Below are 24,381 nucleotides of genomic sequence, written 5' to 3'. Positions count from 1 at the left end.
TTGGCTTTGAATATGGGAACATCACTGATATCAGTGAAACAAACACCCATCAGAATCCTTCAGCTACTGAAGGCCCTATAAAGACCAGTTATGACTGAAGCTCTAGGCCAAGTCATTTCCCCATAGATTCAATCCTCTGCCCACTGCCTTTTGATCATTTCTCTAGTGTCTGAGTGTATAATTGAAATAAATACTCTTAGAAGTTCATAGAAACCTCACTGGGTTTCATGATCTATGGAGTAAAAACCACATTGCTATTAAAGATGAAGTCTGAAATTTCCAAGGACACTGCCCTCTCCTCACTGCAGAGACAGTAGATCAGAAGTAATTATGCACCTTATAGGAACTGCAGAGATTAAGCCAACATTAAAGGTTTAAAGCACTAAAGAATGCTACAGTGTTGCTCCCATTATCACCACATTCACGTAGTTTGCGTGAACTCTGAAAATAAAGATAGCTCTTTTCAAATGTCAGTGGACTACTGTCATTTTAGCCAGATTGCAGCTTAACTATACATTTGATGTGGTTGATGTGGTTCTACTGGAACAGATTAACACAGTCTTGATATTCAGTATGTGGCTATTAACTGGTGGATTCACTATTCTCAAAAAAATGTCAGTAGGGAGGAACAAAAGAAGTTTTAATTTATGTAAGAAGTAGAGCCATGATGTCTATGGAGAATGCTAGTTCTACTTTCTGTCCTAAGGAAATCCATCATTGAGATTGACTGAACGTTTGGATCCTTTCTCAATTCATATGTTTAAATATAATCCCCATTATGAGAATATTGAAAAATGGAGCCTTTGCATTCTGATCTCATAAATGGGATTTGTGCCCTTACAAAAGAGGCCATACAGACTCTCCTCTTTCCCTTCCACAATGTAAAGACATGGTGAGATGGTACCACCTATGAATCAAGAATTCGGCCCTCAGCAAACATTGAATCTGACAGTGTCTTATCTTGGACTTCCCATAACAGAAAAAAAATAATGAATGAATAACTGTTCTTTATAAAACAATCAATCTGTAATAGTTTTGTTATAGTAGCCTGAAAAGTCCAAGACATTTGTTTTTGTAATCTCTGCAAATCTACAATATTGATGACAGAGTCTTAAAGCTGAATAAATAGCTAATATATTGTGTCATGTCCCCAAAAGCCAGCATTCATAAAACAAGGTATGGAAGGAAGACACCTTTCACCATCATTCATAATAACATACCTGTGAAATATCCTCTCCTTTTCCCTACAAAGTCTATGATGTCCTGTTTCTTGGGCTGATGTGGAAGACACTGTAACTATGTAACAGAGAAGAAACATTCTACAGGATGTGAAGCTATGAGTCTCATGGTGACCACTGTGGCCTCTCCATGCCATTGGTCCAGAAGATAAATGACAGATGACTTTTCTGATACATGCTATTGACACTGTTTCATAGTGTGGAAAGAGGCATATGTATCTCATAATTGCAGAGATTCACCAGGGTGACTTCTAATTCTTCCATGCAGGTGGCAAGATTGAAGTAGTTATGTCTGTAGTCTCAACAGTGTTTAGTCACTGGTGATCAGGAAAGCCTGAGTCCTTCAATCAGAAAACTTAATTAGTGAAGCTGAAGTGAGGGATGCTAGAATTTGGAGTGAAAACAAAAGTTGGTAAAAAACAATTATTTCTTCAGATCTGGACACAGCAGTAGGGCTTATAACTTATTCCATTAATTATTTACATGAAGTTTCTGTAGAGATTGTGGCTTCCTATTACCTTGGACATTCTGGGAAAGGATGGATTTAATAGAATATAAAAATGGGACCAGGCAGTACAGAGATCTTACTCTCCTCGGGCACCACTTCATATTCTCTGAACTCAACCTCTTATCTGATGGCAGCTGTAGTGACTAGTTCTGCATGAGCATTAATCAATTCATACTGGTGTATCCTCATGTCTTATACATTGGACCCTGTCCCATACATGGCTTACTTCCTATTCTGGGGTGTCTCTGACTCTGCCGCATGTTATGTCCACAGGAGCCTGCTGATCACTCATCATGTACATCCATAAGAAAAAAAAGGAAGTTAGCAGTCATGTGTTCACCTCCTGCAACTGGGAGGAGTAGTCAGTGGATTAGTGTGTTTCCCTTAGTACCCTAGGCAGGTAGTGACTTATCAGAAATGTCTCTAGTGATGGATATCCCAGGAATGAATTATATGGAATTTTTTCCTGTTCACTCCCTCATCCCTCATGCCTGGTACCTGTAATGGTCTGAAAATAGGTCTTTTTTTTTTTTTGTCTTTTTATTTCTTTAATTTTTGACAGCATTAGGAATCAACCAATGGTCTCATACTTTGTGCATACTAGGCAAGATCTTTATCACTGTTATAACCCCAGCCTGGAAATATACTCTCTGAACTATTTGAAATTATCTGATACACACAACCTTAAATTCAGGGTTGGAAGCAGGCGAAGGCAGCTAACACTGTCCTATGTCTTCATTAACCAACATACTCCGAATGACAATTCACTATGCTTTGGAAAAACCCTTAGTTCTGTTTGTTCATGAACTTACAGAATTTGAGATCACAACCTACTCCACCTGAAGGCACTATAGTGTTTCCCTCTAGACCTAATGACAGTCAGAAAAAATAAATATTTTTTTTTTGTTTAAAGAAGATAGAGTAATGGGAAGGACATCAGCTCTTGGAATCAGATGAATCCCAACTGTAGCCTTGTAGACTAGTGAGGTAAGGTCATTGGAAAAATCCCTTAACCTCTCAGACCTTCCCCTTCTCCTCACTAACTGGAAGACTTTGGATTGCTCTCTGAGATAACTTAAGAGACAAAGGTTTATGGAAAAAGAATTTTTAGCTTTAACACAGGCCTATCAAAAACTAAGGAGTGGGTACAAGATTAACAATAGAACATAATCAAGGTAATGTTATTTTTCATGTACATCCACGTGAAGAAGAGAAAGAAGTGAGTAACATTTCCTAACACCCCTGGTGCCACGAGGGAGTGTGTGACTTGGCCCATGAGAGGGGACCTGCATAGTTGTTCATGAGTCTGCAACCTGCTTAGAACACCACTCTGTGAAATCCTCTCAGTTTGCCTAAACTATGCCCTAATAACCGTGGAAGCTTATACTCCAATAAAATAGAAGACATTAAAGGCATCGACAAATTTCTTAAGTCATACAATTTTCCCAGATTGAATCAGGATGGTATACACAACTTAAATAGACCAATATCTAGTGATGAAATAGAAGACACCATCAGAAGCTTACCAACCAAGAAAAACCCAGGACTGGGTAGATACACAGCCAAGTTCTACAAGACCTTTAAAGAAGAACTAATACCAATGCTCTTCAATTTATTTCAGGAAATAGAAAAAGAGGCAGCACTTCCAAACTCATTCTATGAAGACTAGTATTACCCTGATCCCAAAAGGAGGTAAAGACACATCAAAACAAGAAAACTTCAGACCAATATCTCTAATGAACATAGATGCAAAAATTCTCAATAAAATTCTGGCAAATCGAATACAAAAAATTATCAAAAAGATTGTGCACCATGATCAAGTGGGATTCATCCCAGGGATGCAAGTTTGGTTCAATATACGGAAATCAATAAATGCAATTCATCACATCAATAGACTCAAAGAATCATATGATTATCTCAATATTTGCAGAAAAAGCATTTGACAAAATACAGCACCTTTACATTTTCAAAACACTAGAAAAACTTGGGATAATAGGAACATATCTCAACATGGTAAAGGCTATCTACACTAAGCCTCAGGCCAACATCATTCTAAATGGAGAAAAATGAAAGGCATTCCCTCTAAAAACTGGAACAAGACAGGGATGCCTTCTGCCATCACTTCTATTCAACTTAGTTCTTGAAACATTGGTAAGAGCAATTACATGAAAGAAATAAAAGGGATACACACAGGAAAAGAAGAACTTAAATTGGCACTATTTGCTGATTATATGATTGTATACCTAGAAGACCCAAAAAGCTCCACCAGAAAACTTCTAGAACTAGTAAATGGATCCAGCAAAGTAGCAGGATATAAAATCAACACTCAGAAATCAAAGGCATTTCTGTATATCAGTGACAAATCCTCTGAGAAGAAAATGAGGAAAACTGCCTTACTTAGAATAACCTCAAAAAAAAAAAAAAATAAGACACTTGGTAATCAACTTAATGAAAGAGGTGAAAGACCTATACAATGAAAACTACAGAACCTTAAAGAAAGAAATCAAAGAAGACCTTAGAAGATGGAAATATCTACCTTGCTATTGGATAGGCAGACTTAATATTATCAAAATGACCATAATACCAAAAGCACTATGCAGATGTAATGCAATTCCAATCAAAATCCCAATTTTTTCTACTTCCTAAATTTCCTCCAAATGAACATTGAAATTAATATATATGTGTATATTATATATATATATATATATATATATATGTGTGTGTGTGTGTGTTGTGTGTGTGTGTGTGTGTGTGTGTGTGTGTATAAAATTGTATTTTTCCTCTTTGAAAATACTGAAATAGTTTTAAGATCCAGAAGATACATGTCCAGGGATAAATTGTACCATCTCATTTTTGGAAAAAACACTCAAATATCAGTTGATTATTCTTTTCCTTTCTGTATTCTATTCACCTCCTTTTCTTCTTTATATTATCCTTTCTGTCTCTTTTTTTTTCTTTTCCCTATATGCCTAGAATATGCAAATCTAATTCAACATTATATACATAATTTAGAATGGAGAAGAAGGAATGTCTCTAATTCCACACTTCCATAAAAGAATTACTGATAAAAAAAAAAATCAGGTTTTTCAGAACTCTGTAAAATACCCAAGGGCTTCCAACAATCTGATTCGGGAAAATAATATTGATCCTTGGTGAGAACAGTGAGCATTGTCTCTTTTTTTTTAATTTTTTTAAGAGAGAGAGAGTATTTTAATATTTATTTTTTAGTTTTCTGCGGACACAACATCTTTGTTTGTATGTGGTGCTGAGGATCAAACCCAGGCCGCACACATGCCAGGCGAGTGTTCTACCCCTTGAGCCACATCCCCAGCCCCTGAGCATTGCCTGTTGTTCCCTCCCTATCTGACTTCTCCAACTCTGCAACTGTTTTGAAATTAAGCAGCCCTGCAGCCACTGGAGGGGAAAGACAAGTTTTGAGGATTAAATTTATTTTCATTCTCTTAATATATAAGATAATTTCTAGAGTGTTTACTTTTTGTTGAATAGCGAAGAGCAGGGGTGTGATTATGGCTCTAACATTCCAGCAAGAGATTGGTTGGAGGACTACGAAACAGGGGTGGAGGGTATGGGAGATTAGTTCTATGCAGAAAACAATCTTTTCAGGAGACATCTCTGCTAAAAAGAGATTGAAAGATGTTCTCAAACATTTGGAGACACATGCATGCATATTGGGGCACTGGAAATCATAGAAAACTTTCTGAAGAAGTGAAGAATCTAAGCAGGACTGGAATCTTTCCTGGGTGCATGAACAGGAGAAGATGTTGAAGAGTGAAATAAGAAGATGATATTTAGGAATTCATAGGTAGTTTAATTTGTATGTTTCTACTTAAAATTTATACTCTTTGAGTTTCTCCACATTTCATTCTTAAAAGCTCATTTTATTAACTACCATAATTATCACCTTTTCAGGCAACTTTGAGCAATTTCTCAGTCAATATAGGAATTTGTGACACTTATTTTTTTATTATTTGGGTAAGTCACAAGTAAAGATTTTGTTAAGCTAAGTCTTACAAAGTCTTGTAATATAGCAGAATTTCTTTTCTTTCCTTTATTTTTTTTTTGTTGTTGTTGTTCTTTTGGTATTGGGATACGGAAACAGGGGTGCTTAACCATAAGCCAATTCCCAGTCCTGTTTATTTTTATTTTTTATTTTGAGATGGAACTCTCTAAGTTGTGTAGGGCCTGCTAAGTTGGCTGAGGCTGTCTTTGAATTTGCAATCCTCCTGCCTCAGCCTCCCAAGTCACTGGGATTACAGGCATACACCACCATGCTTCTCATTTCTTTTTGAAGACTAGAACTAGCACAATAGTTTATTTTAGGACTTTCTCATAAGTACTAATGATGCAATAAGGAATAGACTCTGCAGGAAACTCAGAGGTGGACCCCAATCACTCTTTGGGCCATTAAATTATTCACTGAACCAACTCCTCTTCAACTTTCTGTTATGCAGCCTTTTGTAATCATCATTTTCCAACGACCTGTCATGCTCCAGAGGTATGCTCAATCCCATATTTTCATATTCCCTTCATATAGACACACAGGTGTGTTCAACTATGAGCTACAGTGTCACCTTTCACCTCTTGCTATACTTCCTTTTTATCCTCATGCATGGTTAATTTGACTGCATGGCTGCTGATTTAAACTAGTCAGGATCTAGTCCAAATGGCACTGTTTACCTAATTTGCATCTTTTGCTTTAATTCACAGGAATGAACTCGGGTGTGAAACTCCATTGTAAAAGGCAGGCATTCTCTTTCCATCTCTCTCACTCCAAAAATCCTTGTGCTCTCCCACTCATTATTAACAAAGATGTGAATAACCTAAAAACATTTTCCAATGTTATTTATATTGTAAGGTTTTTCCTGACAATGTCTTATTTGTTTGTGGTCCTTGTTCTGCACCTTTATCGTGTATTTTTAGTGGTTGCTTTATTCTGACTGGATAGAGGTATCTCTTGTGAGTTTTTTTTTTTTTCTTTCTGCATTCCCCCTCTGCCTCCTCTGCCCTAGTTGAAACCACTTTGCCAAAAATCATTCTCCCCGGGGCGTCTCTAATCTTTCTGATGTATACTTCCAATTATGGCCGAAGAGACCACTGCTTAAAACCATTCCTCTGATTTTTTCTTATTTTTCAGAAAAAAAGAACTGATTAAATGTTTAATTTTATTACATTGTTATTGAAGAATATGCTTTGTATAATTTCTATCCTTTTAAATTTACTGAGTTGTGCTCTATAATGCAAGAAATGGTTACCAGAGAATGCTCCAATACATTTGAGAAATATATGTATTCTGCTTTTGTTGTGTAGAATATTCTAGAGGTATTTATTGAAATGACTTGATTTATAATATTGATATTTTGTATGTATTCTTTTGCTGATCTTTTCTCTTGTGGTTCCATCCATGATTGAAAGTTAGGAAATGGAGTCTACAATTACTATTTTGAATTGTCTATTTCTTCATATCTGTCATTTTTTGCTTTGCATGTTTTGGTGCTTTGTTACTAAGTTCATATGTTTATATTATTCTGTCTTCCTCATGGATTAGCCCTTTCATCATGATAAAACGGTCTCTTTTCTCTCTAGTAACTTCCTATTTTATATAATGTTTTTTTTATTGGTTGTTCAAAACATCACAAAGCTCTTGACATATCATATTTCATACATTGGATTCAAGTTGGTTATGAACTCCCAATTTTACCCCAAATACAGATTGCAGAATCACATCGGTTACACATCCACATTTTTACATAATGCCCTATTAGTAACTGTTGTATTCTGCTACCTTTCCTATCCTCTACTATCCCCCCTCCCCTCCCCTCCCACCTTCTCTCTCTACCCCATCTACTGTAATTCATTTCTCTCCTTGTTTATTTTCCCATTCCCCTCACAACCTCTTATATGTAATTTTGTATAACAATGAGGGTCTCCTTCCATTTCCATGCAATTTCCCTTCTCTCTCCCTTTCCCTCCCACCTCATGTACCTGTTTAATGTTAATCTTTTCTTCCTGTTCTTCTTCCCTGCTCTGTTCTTAGTTGCTCTCATTATATCAAAGAAGACATTTGGTATTTGTCTTCTAGGGATTGGCTTGCTTCACTAAGCATAATCTGCTCTAGTGCCATCCATTTCCCTGAAAATTCCATGATTTTGTCATTTTTTAGTGCTGTGTAATACTCCATGGTGTATAAATGCCACATTTTTTTTTATCCATTCATCTATTGAAGGGCATCTGGGTTGGTTCCACAGTCTAGCAATTGTGAATTGTGCTGCTATGAACATCGATGTAGCAGTATCCCTGTAGTACGCTCTTTTAAGGTCTTCAGGGAATAGTCCGAGAAGGGCAATAGCTGGGTCAAATGGTGGTTCCATTCCCAGCTTTCCCAGGAATCTCCATACTGCTTTCCAAATTGGCCGCACCAGTTTGCAGTCCCACCAGCAATGTACAAGAGTACCCTTTTCCCCACATCCTCTCCAGCACTTGTTGTTGTTTGACTTCATAATGGCTGCCAATCTTACTGGAGTGAGATGGTATCTTAGGTAATATTTTATACTGTTCTAGTATAGCATGAGCAGAACTACTCCAGTTTTCCTGGTTTTGCTGTTGATGTGATACACATTCTTCCATCCTTTTATTCTCAATCTAATTGTGCATTTGAATACCAAGTATTTCTCCTCCAAACATGTAGCCAAATTATGTTTTTAATGCAGTGGGACATTATCTGCCTTTTTATTATATTGTTTAATTCATTCACATTTAATGATATTGTTGATATAGTTCATGTCTGCCATTTACATTTATGTCTATTATGTGCCTGTGAATTTTCCCCCACCCTTATAGTTTTATTTTCCATTCAATATTTTTTATTTCAGTATTATACTTTTGTTCATTATTATTTTATTATTTCCTTAGAGTTGCTATAGGGTCTATCATACATATCTTACTATACAAAACTTCAGTTAATTCTAGTAACATGTGGAAATATTTCTGCAATACAGTTTTATTTCATTTTGTGATTTTATTGGTATATTTATTATATCCATTAATGCTAACACAATTATGCATCTCATTTCCTTAGCACATTATAATTTTTCTCCCACCCATAATTCTTTTGTTATTATTAGTAAATACATTGCAAATATATTGGAATTCGATATGTTAGAGTCTCAGCAAGTGTGTCAAATCATGTACTTGTAATGCATTGCTTGTTTATTTAATTAGGGACTGGCTGGAATATTTTATCAAAGTCTACTGCCATTTGGGCCCTCTCTTTCTCAGCAGATATCTCTTCCAAATAACAGTGCACAGAGGATCCCCCATAGATAGCTATTTCCTAAGTCGATAGCTCAAGCAGGAGGCAAGTGATCCTGAAACTTAACAGTGTCCCAGTGACATTCTTCCATCTTGGAGCACTTCCAAGGGAAAAGAAAAGGGTCTATGTTACTTTACTCTTGGGGAAGATATTGTTTTGATATACAATCTTGGATTGAAAGAAAATAAGTGCAAAGGAAGTGTAACTTGGGAGGGATGGCATGCCCCTTGGTTACTTAAAATATAATATGATCATGTGTACATACCATTATTTCCACTGACTAGGGTACACTCTTTCAACCCATTGGCAAACTCCTCACCATCCTGCAAGAACCAGATCAATCTCTATCCTCTGAACCTCCTATTACCTACAAAAAATATTAGATTTCACAACATGTCTCTTCCTATGTGTGCTAGCACACATTATTATATATGTTCTTTTCCTTTCAAACTGTTGCTTTGAATTATCTGCCTTCCATTTTGGATTGTGAGCACTCTTGAGTGCTGGTATGGAGGTGCTCTACATAAATTTTTTATGAGTAAATTGCAAGATGAAGACATGAAGGAAAGAATGTTTACAGAAAATACAGAATCCAAGAAGGAGATGTTTGAGAGACGCTCATGCTGTAGATCAGGAAAATGGTTAATATTAAAATTCTCCCATGGGGAAAAAAATAGCAGATTTTCAATTTCTAGACGAAACAGTAGGGTTTAGATAAACCTAGTGTTAATTCTGAAAAGAAATTTTATTTCGGTTGGCTCAGGCCAATGGATTTGAGCATGATTCGCAGCTAGGAGTCAGGATTGTAGTTCTTATGCTGCCAATGAGCTTCGTACACAGACCTTTGGTTCTCATTTGTTAAGGGAGAGGATAGGAAGCCCCCATTGTGTGACAAAAGATACTTCAATTTCAAATATTAAATTATCCGACTTTCCCAGGTCCAGGACTATGAAGTTCCAGTAAAGACAGGATCTGTAGTATATCACTGGGCATACTAGTTTGGGAAGACATGGAACATTTTTTATTCCATCTCCCACACCCTAATTACTAAGGACCTCAAGTAATTCACAATATAGGGTCAGTCCCGCAGATTTTTTTTTTTTTAGTAGATGAAATTTGTTTCTTCACTAACTGTATTTGTAGCCCATGATAAATGCTTCTCTGGGCTTTAAAGGAATGCAAGACAAGTGGGGATGTGGACAAGTTGTGGGCAGGTTGAATTTTATGTTCTGAATGGTTCTGATCAGAGTTATGGATGCATATCTCTTTCCAAACAGTGTCCCGGTGATGTCCCTTTGTAGCTTAAACTTCTTCATAGTGAACACATTTGTGAATATTTGCCCTATAGATATGAGCAAATCTACAAATCTGCCCTTTTCCCAGAGAGCCATTCCATCATGACACCTTTGAATCATTTTATACCTCCATTTCAGACAAAGGGAATTTTATGATATGTTGTGGAGAAGTGGAGCCATGTCTATATTACCATCAAATGACGCTTTAAAGACTGGGTTATAATAAAGTGTGCTGGCTTGGAATTCAGCCCTGTGCTCTGATCCTGGCTCTCCTGTCTCTGTCACATGACATGAACTGCTTTATCTCCTTGGGACTCTGTATCATCAGTCCTAAAACAATAGCACTGGATTAAATGATGACATACAAATTTCCAGTGCTACTGATTATGATTTTAGTTTAAGAAGAAATAGATACTGGTAAGTACTTGCCTGACAATACCCTCAAAATCGTTTAATAGAAAGAAGCCTGGTTGCTGGGAGCCATTAGCCAAGTAGGTATGACAATTTCCTTGCCAGCGTACCCCATGTTGCAGTGACATTGAATGTAGGTGACCTTGCTCAAGGACCAAGGCGGATTAGGGCTTTCCCGGTTTAGGTTCCAGGTTTAAGGTTTAAGATTATTCCTGCTGGGAATAGGGCGTATCCTGCTGCCTGAGTTCCCCTTGAGTTCTCACGGGATTCAGACAGTATATTTTGGAGATAGAAGCCCAGTGGAGGTGGATTTGGGCAGAGAACGTGGATTTCCCCAGAACGTGATTGTAGACGGCTGGTGTGAGTTCGGGAATAAAGAGTTGCTGTTTGAATCTACAAGCTGTGTGGTGGCTCGTGATTGTGTGCCCAGCCAGACTACGGCAGTCTCTAAAGAGAACAGATATTGGGCTATATTGATATAAGCACATTCTTTTTAAGCAGACTCAGTTATCTATACAGGCAAGTAGAATATTTTTCCCCATGGCTTTTCATCCCTTGAATATTTATTTAAAATTCAATATTTTACCAGCCTTTTATCTAAGTTTATCTTAATGCCTTTGAAATCATTTTGATATTCACACCCCTGTTCTCCATTTCTTCACATGCCTCCTCTGAGATGGCCTGAATCAATTCTGATCTGTACTGCAATTAAAAGAATGAATCATTGCTTATTTTCAAATGCTCATTATCTCCATTTTTATTATTATTATCATTCCTAATTTCTTTTTCTTAGTTCTTCATTTCTGCATTTGTGTAAAGACTTTGCAGAAAATTATAAGCAATTTATTCATTTATTTTTATTTAACTACTGATACTAAGCAATTTCTTTCTTGGTTTCAGTGGGCGAGAAGACTGGCCTGGGGACAAGTTACAGAGTAGGCAAAGCTTGTCTTCGTCAAGTCTCTCTCTCTCTCTCTCTCTCTCTCTCTCTCTCTTCCATTTCTGGAGAAAGGCATAATGTAAACAATAGAAAACAGTAAGTAGCCAACATTTATTAAGCTCTTTTCATGTGCAAAGCAATATTACAATATGACATTAGTCCTTTTCTTACCCCACTGGGAAACACATTCTAGTCCCCACATGATCTACTCCGTCAATACCTTGCACTTATCCCACACAGGGAATGACCAGATTCTCACCCTGATACTCCTATTAGACTTTCTCTGTTTCACAGTTTCCTAGTCCCTCAAACAGAATCCATCCCTGTTCCAGACCACCATGACCTAATCTCAGCTGCCACTCATACAGAAAACAGCCTGACATAAGAGTTTAAACCATCACAAAAGAAGTCTTTATTCCTTAAGGAAGATCAACTGAAATAGAAACAAAATATGATCGCATCTTTCTACAAAGAGTCACTAGTTAAAATGCAGCCAACTGTCCCATTTCCCCATCACACACTGAGCTTTCCACGAGCAGATGCTGACACAGTTTGAAGTGTTGAGTGTTCACAGGGATCACTACTATGAAGGGAAAAGAGGAGTTATAGCTAACACCCAAAAGCCTGGGCCGAACTGGTGAGAATTCAAGATTATTTGCTGATGGAGTTATCTCACGTTGGGCCAAGGACTGGACCTGGACACCCTTGACTTGCTTAGTTCCTATGTGTGCACTAACCGAGAAGAGCTTAGCCTCAGCGGAGGCAGCACTTCAGCCAAAGCTGACCGGAAGTGGTTGACAGCTGATGCTTGCCTAAGAGCTGATGGCCCCACAGCAGCTGAGCAGAAACCCTTCCCTGAATAAAGATCAGAGCCATGCATCTCCATGTTTACCACACCCCATATACTTTTTATCTTTTTATTTTGATTTCCACTCCTTTGTTTAATTATGTAAAAATATTACATAAGAAGGGGAACAGACGTAAATAGGGTAAGAGAGGCCTGGTGAGAGAAGTTTGTAGATCAGAAGGTGCATTGGAGCCAAGAGACCAGCACAAAATCCGTATCTGGAGAGTAGGCAGGACAGCATGGGGTCAAAAATGAGATCCAAGAATGTCAGGTGGCAGGGAGGAGGAGATGTGTTATCCCCATTTTTTTTTTTTTTTAAATCTTCCCCCAAGGTCACACAGCACATGCAATAAAATAGATGTTCATCTCAGTAGTATAATTTGAGATCAGGTATTGTGATGCCTCCAGCATAACTTTTCTTGCTCAGGATTGCTTGGACTAATCTGGGTCTTTTATTTTTCAAAGTGAATTTTAAGACCTTTATTCTAGGTTTGTGAAGAACTTCATTAGCATTTTAGTGGGGATTGCATTAAATATGTATAACATTATTGGTGATATGGCCATTTTTATTTTTTTTTAATTCTAATTTGTTATATATGATAGCAGAATGCATTACAGTTCATGTTACACATATAGAGCACAATTTTTCATATCTCTGGTCATATACAAAGTATATTCACACTGTTCATGTCTTCATACATGTACTTAGGGTAATGATGTCATCTCATTCCACCATCTTTCCTACCCTCATGCCCCCTCCCTTCTCCTCCCATCCCTCTTTGTTCTATCTAGAGTTCCTCAAATCTTCCCTTGCTGCCCCTCCCAACCCCACTATGAATCAGCCTCCTTATATCAGAAAAAAACATTAGGCATTTGGCTCTGGGGAATTGGCTAACTTCATTTAGCATTATATTCTCCAATTCCATCTGGTAATATGGCCATTTTGACAACCATAGGAAATCTTTCCATCTTCGAAAGTCTTCTTCAATTTCTTTGTTTAGTATTCTATAGTTCTCATTATAGAGGTCTTTTATCTTCTTGGCTAGATAAATTCCCAAGTATTTTACTTTTTTTTCTTTTTCTGAGGTAATGGTGAAAAGGATCTTTTTTAAATTTCTTTCTAAGCAGATCCATTATTGGTGTGTAGGAAAGCTTTTGTATTCTTCTACTTCCTGAATCAATCAGCTTTAGAAGTCTGTTGCTGATTTTTTTTTTTTGGGGGGGACACATTTTATATCAAGGATCATGTCATTAGCACACAAAGACCATTTGACTTATCTTCCTATTTGTATTTCTTTCACTTCCTTTTCCTGCCTGATTGCTCAGAACCTGGATCCTTTATCCACAGGGATCCTAAGTCCAGGGCTCCTTTTAGGCAGAGGGAAGCCCTTGGGAGCACCCTAGCAGCCAGGCCAGGCTGCAGTCTCAGGTCCATCTGGAGTAGAGCTAAGTTCCAGCCTATGCCCATCACATGGTTAAGTTGAATGATATACTTCCTCTCTTGAAACCTCTAGTTGCTCTCGGAGGCATGTTCATATCTAGAGTCCAAAGTGGTCTTTAAATTCTCACAGTACATATCAGTGACATTGTGAAGACTTCTATACCCCCTGTTCTTTGGATCCCCAGAAGCCTTCATATACTATGAAATGAAAGAAGGAAGAAGGCAAACCCCAGACTTCCCTGGAAGGAATTAGAGAAAAAGTCGCATGATTGGCCAGGTGAGAACAATAGGCACAACCCCCACCTCTGGTGGCAATCATTCCTGCAGGCCTGAAATGTCTTGGGTTTGAAATCACACCATGGTGGGATCCAGGGACAGTGGCCCCATGTTGTGAGGGTCTACAGGTAGCAGGGGCAACTCACTGCTTTCCCTGGGCACATGGTACCCAAGGAACAGAGAGTGAGGTCCCTGGTGGGTGCTGTCCTGCAGGTCTCTGTTCTTAGTCACCTAGATTGGTTTATACTGAGACCAATTGTTGCTCCATATATATTTCCTACTGATGATTTCTATGATTAAATGTTAGACTGTGGAACCAACCTAGATGCCCTTCAATAGACGAATGGATAAAAAAAATGTGGCATTTATACACAATGGAGTATTACTCTGCATTAAAAAATGACAAAATCATAGAATTTGCAGGGAAATGGATGGCATTAGAGCAGATTATGCTAAGTGAAGCTAGCCAATCCCTAAAAAACAAATGCCAAATGTCTTCTTTGATATAAGGAGAGTAACTAAGAACAAAGTAGGGTCGAAGAGCATGAGAAGAAGATTAACATTAAACAGGGATGAGAGGTGGGAGGGAAAGGGAGAGAGAAGGGAAATTGCATGGAAATGGAAGGAGACCCTCAGGGTTATACAAAAGTACATACAAGAGGAAGTGAGGGGAAAGGGAAAATAATACAAGGGGGACAAATGAATGACAGTAGAGGGGGCAGAGAGAGAAGAGGGGAGGGGAGGGGAGGGGAGGGGGGATAGTAGAGGATAGGAAAGGCAGCAGAACACAACAGACACTAGTATGGCAATATGTAAATCAATGGATGTGTAACTGATGTGATTCTGCAATCTGTATATGGGGTAAAAATGGGAGCTCATAACCCACTTGAATCAAAGTGTGAAATATGATATATCAAGAACTATATAATGTTTTGAACAACCAACAATAAAAAATTAAAAAAAAAATGTCAGAAAAATGAAAGATGTGATAATTTTCCTTGAGTAATTTATGAACCAATCAATTTCCAGAAAAGTAGATAAATATTAAATTTCACAAGTCTCTAAATTATTGTCATTTTCCATCTCTGTCTTTGGAATACTTATTCTCCATTTCTGGAATTTCTAGAATGTCCACCCCCTACAACCTTCAAAATGAAATCCAGAAATCAGGGCTCCCATATGACCTGTTCAATGTTGAGAGGGTTGTTTTAACTCTCCTCTCTGGAACTTGGGAGTTTTCCAAAAATTACTCTTTTATGACAATTATTTCCTGGTGGATTGATGTCATAAGTAGGCTTTGAGTCCCTCAAGGACGAAAGAGCAGACTAAAGAATAGGCATTCTGCAGGCACCATAGAACTGAATGGATACCTATCACAGAAACATACATGCATCACATGTTTGAAATTTTAAAGACAGGAAAAAAATCTGTTTTGAAACAAATCTCAGCAATAATCTTTTACATTTTCCAATTCTCTGAAGATGTATGGTGTTGATGTCTCCCCATGAGTTCCAGGCCTTCATGCATTCTTCCGAAGCACAACAGTTGGTAACTTCAGAGGGTGCCAGGTGGTGCTGCCACAGCAATCACACCCTGAGGAAAGTCACACCAGGAGACCCAGGGGGCCAACTGTGTTCTGAATTGTCCTTGTATATGAGCTACCCACACTCAGCAAGCCATGTGAAGCGAAGCACAAAGTTTCTCCTCTAGCAAAGCTTTTTACTATTGCCAATAAAGTATGTCAGGGTGCTGCTAGGGTGGTATGCAGAGGAACATTGGCACAGGGATGAAAAACTGACTCCGAGAACAGTCGGATGGAAGTCAAATGCAGCACTTTGCATTTCGTAGGGTATTTTAAACTGCTACAACCACGCAGGCATTCTAGCTTTCCTTCCATCTCTGTAGCCATGTGAACATTAAATAAAAGCATGACGCATGGAATACATTTCATCCAGGAGACAGTTGGCAGTTTGGCATGCTTAATGCTAAGACCAAGTCACTGTCCCTTAGGTTACTGTGCTTGCTCTTAGTACAGGTGGATGATCTCCCCTCTGCTCAAGATAAGCAAGTTTTCTCCATGAAACAAAAGAACCCGTTGTTATTGTTGCCTTCTAAGGCCAAGCTTCCAAAGTCAAAACTTGTCCTTTCTCATCTCTTCAACTAACAACTGTGTTCCTGTAACCACCTACTTCTTTCCTGTGTCTTTTTTTCTTTCATCTTTCTCTTTTCTTTATGATATCATGATAAGCTTATAATGGGGCTGTAAGATCTTCTACACTGAAACAAAACTTCTCTCTCCAATACACCCTTCCTGATTTTTTTTAAAAATATACTTATTCTAAAACTGCTCAAAGCCGTTCTATTTGGGACTCTGCTTCCCCATCTTTTGTTTTCTCCAAGCTCCTCCTCTTAGACTTTTGATTCTGCCTCTCTGTAGAGCTCCTTCCCTATGGTAAAGGTCACTAATGGCTCATATTTTGCCAAGTTCAATGATCAATCTACTTTTTATCTTATTTGAGCTTTCAGCAATATTTAACATAACTGGTCATCTCCTTCTTCTAGAAGTAAATATTTTCTCTGCTTTCAAAAATGCCGCTTTCTTCCATTTTTCTAATCTAATTGAGACTCTCTTTTGTTTTCCTTTGTTTATTCCACTCTGACTTTACAACTTCTAAATATTGACGTGCCAGAGGGCTCAGTTCAGGATCCTTGTCTTCCTATCTGTATTGATAACACAGAGAATCTCATCCAGTCATGTGACTCAAAAAGCTGTTTGCATGTGGAAGAGTCCCAATATTTTGGATAAAATCAGAAGAGCATTTACATGGCAGAAGACTAACAACACACCTCACTTCACTTAAATGAATTCCTGACAATATAAATTGCTACAATAAAATGTGTCTAAGATCAGACAAGGGCAGCTACATCAGATTACCAACAATGGAAGTGAATATTAGTGGGAAGTATCTCTATCTCAGAGTGACGTTCAGGTGCGATAAGGAGATGAGCCTTGGAATCAATAAAATATGGCATATTCTTCTGCTTGTCCCACATTCTTACTTGCATGGCTAAGAGACAACTCAAACTTACCATGCTCCACACATTATTCTAGCTCACTAACTACAAAGTTTACTCCTACTTTGGTTTCCCCCAGATCTCCCTTTAGGAAAATCATTTACCAGTCCTTTAGGAAAAACAAGTGGGGAAAAAAATTAGATAGGTTTGTTTAGTTTTTCCTTTATTTAATATCTCCCATCTGTCTTTCTCCCCTCCATTCCATTGATGGCCTCTTTTTAACAACTTCATTTCTTGATCAGTGAGTCTCCTGATGACTTTTGCTGTTTCTACACCTAAACCTTTTAAATCTTAAATAAGACCACAGCCCTCTTTCTCAATATGACAGATTCATTGCTTCTTTCATCTGCAGCGCTTTTGAACGGATTCTCCCTATTCCTGGAATACTCAAATGCTCTCCGGTTAAGGTACACTCTTCACTTTTATTCCAAAATCTTCATAAATGTCTCCTCCTTAGAGAAGTTTTCCTTGATGACTTCATTTAAAATAGTGCCCGCAAGCCCCAGCCAGTTTCTGACTTCTTAGCCTGCTTTATTTTCAGTGTATTTTATTTTCACTTGGAATTGTATAATATGTCTCTGCTTTTATTTGTTTTTTGCACTCCAAAGTTGACTTAGTGAAGTCAAGTTTTTGCTCTATCTTGCTCATGCCCATGTATTTGATATTTCAAACACTGTCTAGCACACAGTTGGAGGTAAATAAGTTTTTTTTGTTTTTTAGGGTTTTTGCTCATTTGTTTGTTTGCTTTTGTTTTGGGTATCAGGGATTGAATGCAGAAGTACCCCACCACTGAGCCATGTCCCCAGCCCTCCGTTTTAAAAAAAAAATCTTTTATTTTGAGACAGAGTCTTGCTAAGTTGCTCAGGGCCTCACTGGATTGCAGAGTCTGGCTTTGCAATCCTACTGCCTCAGCCTCTTGAGCTACTAGGATTATGGAATGCACCACTGTGCCCAGAGCATTCTTTTTTAACTTTGCTTTCCTACCTGTAAAATGAGGAGATAACACTTAGTTCATACAGTTTTGGTAAGAATTAAAAAAGATTACAGATGTTCAACATTGTGTATACTACAGAGGAATTTACAAATTTACACATTTTCTCTACAATTTCTTTATTATAAAGTGGAGACTATAAATGTGTTTTCTCTACTGCTAGACAAACAGAAAGTACAATTAAGTGCAATAATGAGAACTTTGGGTTCTAGTTTATAAAATGTGAGGTTTTTATTTTTCCACACAAGAAAGAGAAAAAAAAAACTAGAAAAATTATTACTCCTTCAGTGATCTGCCCTTTCTTCAAGTAGACAAGAGAACAAGAGAGGCTTACTTACTCATTATAATTTTTATATGAGGTAATGATAAAGGATATGTTCAAGGTAATGTAATGACACAAATCATTTTCTACTAATTCTTTTCCTAAAAAAGAGAAAGTCAAAAAGGCATAATTTGTGTCTATTCTAAACTGCATGATTAAAAATAATTAAATCTCCCTCTGAAATTTGGAATATTTTGCCTTTAACTTTGTGAATTAAAGTAACACAAATTTCTCTCTCTTCTTTCTTCTTTATTCCCTCTCTTCCTTTTTCTTTATAGACAGTGAAGAATTATATATTTATTTAGGCATACCTAAAGAATGAACTCGAATTTATTGAACAGTAGAATTATTCCTTATTTTTACTGTTATTTTATATTTGCATTTTTTCTGAATAATTCTGAAATAGTATTAAGTGTTATATACTGAAATGTATAATATAAATATTGAATTATATATTATATATACCATTATGAAGTATAAATATCATATGCTTAATTAATGACTTGGTATCATGTGCGTATATTTTTAATTTTGGAAGTATGTAAGTACATAAATATAGGACACATGTCCAAAATATTTTTATTAACCAACAAAATAAAATCTGACCTCTTTTCTATCACCTAGAATGATATTCTCAATGGACTTCTTCCTTCTTCTGACAGAGTACTTATAATATTTTATTCTACCTCACACTTAAATAATATATTTGTTGGAGTTTATTGAACAATCAGTATGTTTCACACCACTCTGCATTTGCCACCCTGTATGTTCTGTCTGGAAGCTCTTTTTTCTACATCTATAAATTTTTATAGCAACCTAGATGTGACCTTAGCTTCTCTGGGAAGTATTTCCTGCCTCTAAAAAGTCTTTATTGAAATATACTTTACACATCATAAATCCACACATTTAAAGGTAGAATTCAATGAACTTAGGACATTAACAGAGTTGCACCCTCATCACTACTATAAAATTCCAGAACATTTCCATCATTCCGCAAAGATACTCAGTATTTATAACAACAGTCCATGCCTCAGTCTTTTCAAGTTGAAAAGATTCTATAGCCACAGTAATTCAAAGAATGCAGTACCCGAATAAGGAGAGACATCACACACTGTACACACACACACACAGACATTTCAATTAAATACAATTGAGAGTATTTTGAAACACAAAAGTTTCAAATGGTATTTGACAAAGGTACTCAGATAACTAAGTGGACAAAGAATAGTCTTATCAATAAATGGGTTTGGTTACTCCACATGAAAAAGAGTGAAGGTGAACCACAACCTCATATCGTACACAAAGATTGGTTCAAAATAGACCATGAATATAAATATCAGCTTATTTGTTTTGCAAATGATGTTATTCAGTAAAAAAAAAAGACATCCCATAGAATGGGAGATCATATTTGCAAATCAGGTGTCTGACAAAGAAAGAATAGGTAGAATGTAAAAAGAACACATCAATGAAGAAATAAAAATGATAATCCAGTTTAAAATGTGAAAATGGTTTCAATAGATATTTTTGCAAGAAAACAGAAATGGATAATAAACACTTGAAAGTATATACCCAGCATCATTAGCCATTAGAAAAAAAAATGCAATTGAAAATCACAAGGAAGCTCTTTGTATACAACAGTGTAGCTAAAAAGGAATGCAATGGAGAGTAAGCCTTGAGGAGGATATAGAGAAACAGGCTTGGTTCAATGGTGGGAGTGTAAGTGGTACAGTCACTTTGGGAAATAGCCTGGCAGTCCCTCAAAAGGTTGAATTACCAAAGCACAATCACTAAGGAAAAGAATAATAAAAAAACACTTTAATAAAAAGATTGTGCCTCAATCAAATGAGGGTGTTTCTCATGTTTGAAGTCTCATTTGCCTCTTAGATTTCAAGATCCTGAGGAAGTTTGTTAAAATGCCACCATTGTTTTAATAAAATAAAATGTCAAATAAACCCTGGGAACTTTTTAAACAAATAAACCAGAAAGAGATCTGCACGTCTGCATTAATAGATTTGCAAAAGCCACATCTACATTTCTTAGCATTTGTGCACACACATATGGTGGTTTCTTATACCAAGTCAGCGAACATTTCTTGCTATAATACAAGTAGTGAAATTGTCCTTTGAACTGCATATCACTTAGACCTTCTCAATATCATTTCTTCTTTATCTTTGATCACAATATTCTTTCTTCTTCTTTTCCTTTAACTCAAATCCATTTTCAGGAAAGTTGGTTGATAGTCACTTAAATGAAATAGATTTTAGTCACGGAGCTCATTTCTGAAGAGCACTGGATTTTTTTTTTTTTTACTTGCTTCTTCAAATCAGAATGTCAGAGTCTCAGCAAAACAGTGATGGAAAAATGGGAGGGCTGATGTCCCTGGAATTCCCATCATGAGGACCAGGAGCTCATCAGCTTAACCATAATCGTGGCTTTAATCTCTGCACAAGGGAGCATATCTTCAAACATCAAACATATTCGAGCTGTCTTGCACAGAGCTGATGATCCTAAGTACAGAAAAACATTCAGGTGAGCCAGACAGATACTTAGATCTGAGTTCTTCCGCTTGATTTCCAGTGGGCACAAAATTTGAGGACCTTTAAATGTATGGTACAAGGAATATGATTTTCTTAGGCTCATGTCAAATAGTACTTGAAAATTTCTATTTGTTCATCTATTTACAGTGTACTGTGTGTTTTAATGTTGAGTCTTGTTTGAATTTGTTCAGCTGTCAGATGGTCCACTCAGGGGAGTCCCATGACCAGTTCCCAAAACAAACAGAACAGCAATCACAAGAAGCTTTTACACAAGCTTGCTCTCTTTCTTTCGGTTTATTCCAAACATTTTTCTCAGAATAAGATCTTGAAGACTGATTAAGGCAGAGCCAAATCCTTAGGTTAAACAGGATGTGGTCCTAATGCTTGGAATTGTGCACAGAAGAGAAACTCCTTAACAGAACTAACCCCTTCATATATATCTCCTCTAGCCTGCACTTGGTGGTGAGCTTGTTTGGTGATTGTCAGCTCTGCACTGACAGAATGTATACAGACTTTCCACACCAGCCGAATTGGAGTTGGTGCAAACATCCAGCCTGCCCACAGCCCCTTTGATTCTGACATAGATGTCTCTTTTCTTCTACTTGACTCTTTCCTTTGTACAGAGGACTCTCTCTGTTTGCTTTGGATAAGCCCTGTATCAATAAGGCCTAAACACTTTGGAAAAAGAGAAAACAAAACAAAATGCCAGGGGACTTGATGAAAATGAAGGCTGACCTCATCAAATAAAATTGATCAACTTAAGAAGCGTTCATATGCAGCATTGATATGGAGATGGATTGGAGCAATGGATGAAGCTATTAGGTGTGATGCCGGTTATGGAGAACACAAGGGCAGCCACCATTTATTAAGCTACTCCTGTGGGTTTAGTTTTGTGGTGAGAGCTTTCCTATTTATGAATCCTCCCTCTTGTTACCACCATTTATCAAAGGTGTCCTGTGCATATGGTCCTGACCTAGATGAGCCTCATCTACTCTATTTGTGTAACAACTGTATTTGGTCCCCATCACACAGTGCAGCTATACACATTCACACTTATGGTATTCTACATGATATTTCACACTTCATGTGATGGTAAAAAAAAATAAGAACTCTAATACTAGATACTATGTCTTAAATAACACTATGTGGCTCTATGTATGTGGCTCTATGCTGAATTCTTTATACATATAGATTATAACACTAGCCAATATACGATAAATGTCTTTGTTTGATAGGCATGTTGCTGCCATTATTCAAACTAGCACAATAAGTTTATGAAAGATTTACGGTCCAAACTAAGGTTCAGAGATGTTGAGTACATTGTCCAACATGACACAGCAAAACAAGCCCAGGGTCCTTGGTTTGAATTGGGTCAGGCTGATACTGCAGCATGATCCTGTTCCACTCTGCTGCATGGTGTCTATGTATTTGTGTGACTGTGTGACTCATATGTATGTGTGTACGCCTGCATGTGTGTGTGCGTGTGTGTGTGCAAATAACCACAATGGAATCCCTTATTTCATGCTGCCCGTCACAAATGAAACAAAACCTCTCAAAAAAAGACTCATAAACTTACTGCTGACCTTTTAAGAACTAACTGAAATGACACATAATTGAGAACCAAAGGAGCTTTTAAAAATGGAATCACACTTATTCAAACCATGATTAATGTGATGGATTTAATTTGTTCTTTCAAAGAGTGTTTTGTAAACCCTGCTCACTCAAGATAAAAGATATTTTTCTTAACTACTGTATTCGTGAGAATAGGAACCAGAGTCCAGCAGCCAAGGAAATAGCTATCACACCTATTTAAAGGTGAATAAATAAAAATGTAACATAAAAGCAAGCAGAGTTTCCACAAAACCCGCCAAGTAAACAGGACTCACCATGATCTATCCTCAGAATTTAAAATATAAAAATAAGAAAAGACCATAGACAGTTGTGACTCCTCAGGTCCTATACAGCCATCGCCACCATCCTGATTTATGGACTCAGATCTAACACAGGGTTTCATTATTTATCAGATTTCTGTGATAGTTATGGTAGTGGTATTTAGCCAAAGCATGCATATTAGCATAATCTGGCATTTCTAGATGATTAAACCTGTTTTAATAAAGATGTAAGACACTGAGCTAGCATATTGCTTTGGTCGTGGCCAACTTGAGTAGGGGTAGAGAGTGTCTGTTTTGGTGCTCTCTGTCTGGACCTTGGATGATCCCTCCTTCCATACCCAGAAATCATGGCTCAGTGGCAATGCAATTCCTCAGCACTTTTCTGCCCATGTGTATTCTGAATCCTTTATCTCACATTAACTTTGTTTGTTTGTTTGAGGAAAGGAAAAGGAAGATTTATTGCTTTGCTAGCAAAGGAGAAACACAGGGGATTCTTGTCCCAGAGACTGTGATTCTCCCCATCAGTGGGAACAGGGAGCTGTTAAAGAGGTGATTCAAAGGCTGCATTTCACATGTTCTCTGTTGGAATTATAATTCACTTGTTAATTTGAGTGATAGTCATTTCTGGGATTTTCTGCTACCATCCCCAAAGTCTGGATTACTTTATACCTATGGTGGGTCAGTGTTCAAGGACATATAACTCTGCCTATGATGGGGATTCAAAGTAATACTGTTCCCCTGACATTAAGGTGGGGTGAGATTAGTGAGGAGCATGGAGAAAGGAAAAGGATGAAATATGTCCATTCAAAAAATAAAATGGACCACTATTATATTTTCCCACTGTTAATTTCTACATTCCATTTCTTTTTTAAAAATTGGTTCTAATTAGTTATTCATGACAGTAGAATGCATTTTGACACACCATACAAAAATGAAGCACAACTGCTCACTCTTCTTTTTGTACACAATGTAGAATCATACCAGTCTTGTAATCATATATGCATGTAGGGCAATAATGTCCAAATTAGTTATACTATATTTTCTTCCTCCAATATCCCCCCACCTTCACTCCCCTTTGTCTAACCAAAGTACCTCTATTCTTTCCTAACCTCCTCCCTCTTATTGTGAATAAGAGAATATTATTAATGTGCATATCAGAGAAAACTTCCAGATTTTGTTTTTTTTGGGGGGGTATTGGCTTAGTTTGCTTGATATTGATTGATTTTGCATGATATTCTCCTGCTTCATCCATTTACCTGCAAATGCATAATTTCATTC

Source organism: Marmota monax, unplaced genomic scaffold, assembly GCF_021218885.2.
Source record: "Marmota monax isolate L192 unplaced genomic scaffold, Marmota_monax_Labrador192_F-V1.1 WCK01_AAM20220418_F8-fsc00034, whole genome shotgun sequence".
NCBI lineage: Eukaryota > Metazoa > Chordata > Mammalia > Rodentia > Sciuridae > Marmota > Marmota monax.
This window is presented reverse-complemented; position numbering follows the sequence as displayed.